A 4,429-nucleotide genomic window follows, 5' to 3' on the forward strand; every position below is an offset into this window, starting at 1 on the left:
ATAACATTAATGCTGGTCAGTTGTGTCTAAACCGCAAAAAGGTGGGGGTAGAATGAGGTATGTCTGACTTCACATCCCGTTATGGCTGGGAGCTCAGTTTTAAGGTTTTTCTGGGGTCCTCTTGACCACAAGGAGGCCATTCAGACAGCCAGGGACTTAGGAGTTTATTTTAGTTTACAGAGACTCTGAAGGAGAAGACCCAGTTAATAAGCCTGCCAGCATCCCTGACCTACAGAAGCTGTGAAGATATTAAATATTGCTTCAGGCCACTAAATTCTGGGATAATTTGTTACAAAGCCACAGATGACTGCCACAGTTGCTTGCTTCTCAACTGTGTGACCCTGGGCAAGTTTCTTAGCATCTTTGGGCCTTTATTTCCTCATCTATAAAATGGGCAGATGGTAGCACCTGCCTGATGAGGCATGCTGAGGCCTGAGTTAGTGAATATGTGCAGTGCACTGAGAATGGCACCTGGTAGCTAGTGTTCCAAGGTGGGGCTGGTTGGGGTGTGAGGTGCTAAGACAGCACATTACTGATAATCATTTACTTCTCGAAGTGGGGGGGGGGATCCAAAGATGAGATAGGTGAAGCATGCAGAGCTTAAATGTCATCTTTGCTCACGTATTCAGCCGCTACAAAATCCTCAGTACTAGCAGAGACTAACATAGTCATTGAATCAAAGCCCTGAGAACCAAGCAGCATCACAGTTCATATGTTCTTGTTCTAATTTCCTTTTACTGGTCTGGGGAGGAGGTGCCTTGTGCCCTGCTGCTGAGCTGTCAGTGGTAGGACACCCTGAAACTGGTTGCAGCAGGAAATACAGAATTGCATAACAGACTGCTTTTTAATGTCAAACACAAATTCCTATTGCCTACTTCTCACGTCCTCAATGCCAAACTTCAGTATCAAACATTAAACTACCAAATGAAAAACTAGTAAAAATGAGAAAACACTGGCCCTGCATGACGAGTATCCAAGCACCTGGGAATTGATGCAAATTTATGTTCTAATTAGGTGATTAGGTTATTTATAAGATTGTCGTTGGTGTCAAGAGAATGACTTCACTTTTTACAATAAAAATAGAAATATCTGTGGTATGCTTGTCTAGGCACATTTTGGTTAAAACAAATGACATTTTCCAGTATCAACATGTGAGGCGTGGACCACCACCTGCAGAAGTCTGGCCTGCAGACCCTGACTCAAGGACGGATGAAGGAATGCATTCTTACAGCATTACATGAAACAAGTGGGCTAGGGATGGCCGTTTTGTACGATTGGTGAAATGCAACCAATCGTACAAAACTCCCTGTTTATCCACACTTTTATTCTGTAGACTTTACAATAGACATTCTAAGTTAACACACTTGTGGGTACTTACCATGGTTAAGAGAGTGGTTTTATGACTGATAAAAGCTTTAGATTCCGGGACTCAGAGTAAACACTGTTAACAGGTAATTTTCCTTTGACCTTCCCCTGAGAGGGCCACCCAGCACAAAATTTACATGAATAAACCGAGTGGAGACAAAGGGATGTGGGGTAAGCAGACTTGACCTGGGACGGCCTTTGATTGTCTCTCTTTCCCATGCTAATATTAATGAGGCAGCTGCCTTCAGCATGCCTCAAAGCTTCTGGCCTTCCAAAAGGTTTGAGATTATAATCTATAAATTTTCCTAATATTTAATATTTTGGCAGCCACCCCAAGTGAATATCAACAAAGATCTCTAAAATTTTAACCCATTTTAAACAATGACAACAATATAAAAGGTCCAGAGAGTGTACTAATGGGATATTACCAGAACTAACATACAGATAAGCCTCTTCATAAAACTGATCACACTTTCATGATCACACTGCACATTTGTATATTATGGTGTGTGTTAGAACTTGTTAGACAAGTCAATCTTTGGAAGCCAGGTTCCCTGGGAAACACTCTGCTCTAGAGATCTGGATGCAGGAAGTTTGGATCATTCCCTGAAGTCATGTGAAGGAAACAGGGTTGGGTGGATGGGGCTCAGGGAGACACAGGGCTGTGTCACAGGCATGACGGGCCCCAGTGGGTCCCTTGGGGAGCCCTGGAGCTGGATGGCTTGGCAGAGTTGGGGTGAGAGTTGACACTGCACCTCCAACATCAACCAGTCGTTAGATGTGGGGTGTGGGCTGCCCTGGGAAAAAGCGTGACCTGGGGCAGGAAGAGTTTCTTCAGCTGGGGGAGGTCCCCACGAGTGGCTCAGCTGCCAGCACTGGACAGCTTCAGACTTGAATACCTCTGTATCTGCTCCACCACTTCAATACATCTGTTCACAAGGTCAAGTAATGATTAGAAAGACATAAAGAGGAAGTATATACCTCCAAACCACTAAAAAGTCACAAATTGCATCAGTCTAAGGAAAGAGAAGGGGAGAAAAAGGGATAGAAATAGCAAGAAAATATAGGAAACAGAAAATGCAAAACAGCTCACAAAATGGAAATGGGCCTGACATAGGCAAATACTAATGGAAGATGCAGGTGTGGATACTTAATTAGGTTCTGAGTAGTGAAACACTGAGTTAAAGATTTGAGAGACTCAGCTTGGTGAAATGCTCCCTCCCACTCCCATGCCCAGCCCCATCCTCCATGGGCAGCCAGCAGTAACATTTTCCTGTCCGTCCTTCCAGATACTCTGTGCAGATAGGTAGATAGGATTTTTCCCTGTTAAACATCTTTTTTGAGACAGGTTGTTGCTCTCTTGTGCTCACTGCAACCTCCGCCTCCCAAGTTCAAGTAATTCTCCTGCCTCAGCTTTCCCAGTAACTAAGATTACAGGCACATGCCATAGCACCCAGCTAATTTTTGTTTTTTTTTTTAGTAGACATGGGGTTTCACCATGAGTCTGGTGTCAAACTCATGACCTCAAGTGATCCACCTGCATTGGCCTTCCAAAGTGCAGGGATTACAGGCATGAGCTACGTTGCCCAGCCCTGTTACACAAATATTGACATCTATTCAGAATGTTCTGTTCCTAGGATTTGTTTTTGTTTAATCATAGATCTGGCAGATCATTTCTTATCAGTACATAAGGAGCTTCTTTCGTTCCAGAGTGGCAGAGGGTCCCTTGTTTATCTAGACCCCTGTGCATATTAGATGAACGAAACTAACTCCATCTTAAATATAAGCCTGACTGACTCCATCTTGGCTTCTCCCCGCCCCGCCATTTCTCCCTTGAGTGCATACCTGGGCCATATGCTGGGTCATGTTGTGCTTCGAACTATAGAAACATAACCATCGTAATCATACCCTGCTTCACAAGCCCACCTGCTGTTGTGAATAGCCCCTTGATTGATTATATGGAAAGTACCAGATGCTCCCCCTTGGTAACCAGCAATCATGGGAGCCACCTGTGTATACCCTCCTTAGTTAATCAACAATCACGGGAGCCTCCTGCCTCCTAGTTACCAGCCTCCTCCCCTAACTTGCTTATTCTGCTTCTGTAAAATTCTGCTTTGCCCCCTTACCCTGAGCAACATATGAAAGAAAATTAAACCCCTTCCTCGGGGCTGAGAGGTTTTGAGTGTGAGGTGACTTGGTCGCCAGCAACAAAGGACTCATAATCAGATTTCAGAGCTTGGCACTTTCCTAACAACTCTTTCTGATATAACACATACATATGGATTGCTTCTAGTCCCTTGTTATTACCTACAAAACCTGCAATGAATAACGTTGTACCTTTCATTTAAAATACTACACACGTGTGTGGGTTAGAATAAATTCTAGGAATCACATTTATTGGTCAAGGAGTATGTGTGTTTTAAATTATGATAGGTATTAGGTGTGTCAGTATATATAAAAAAAATGACAAGACACAGTGAATGAGGAAATAGGGAAACTTTCTACATTTGATATTTATAAAAGGAATAACCTGCTGAGAACATGTGACAACACTTAACCTTAAAGAAAAAAAATGAAAAACTTTAAAAATCACCTTACAACAAAATATTGAAAAAAGCAAAAACTGTTATCAATATAAGAAACAGACAAGTCTATGATTATATTAAGAAATTTTAATACTAGCATCTAACAGAAATTGACAAAATACAGGGATTTGAGTATCAAATAATAAGCTCAAGTAAACACAGAATAATGAGCTAGAACACCCAGTAGGGGTGATCAATAACTCAGAAGCGTATTCTTTTGAAAAGACCAATAAAATAGACAAATCTTAGTTAATTGCTCCAAGAAAAAAAAGAGAGAAGGTCGTTACACTAATGGAGAGGCACTTAGGCTTGCAGGAACATACTAAATCCATGTGCACACCAGTGGGTCTGAAAATATACAAGAAGTAGAAATATTCAAGTAAGCACAAGTTACCAGCATTGTTCCAAGAAAAGAAAAGCCTGAGTAGAGATAATAATCATAGAAAAAAGCAAAAGGCATTGGAGATCAACCCACTTTC

Source organism: Saimiri boliviensis, chromosome 1, assembly GCF_048565385.1.
Source record: "Saimiri boliviensis isolate mSaiBol1 chromosome 1, mSaiBol1.pri, whole genome shotgun sequence".
NCBI classification, from domain to species: Eukaryota; Metazoa; Chordata; class Mammalia; order Primates; family Cebidae; genus Saimiri; species Saimiri boliviensis.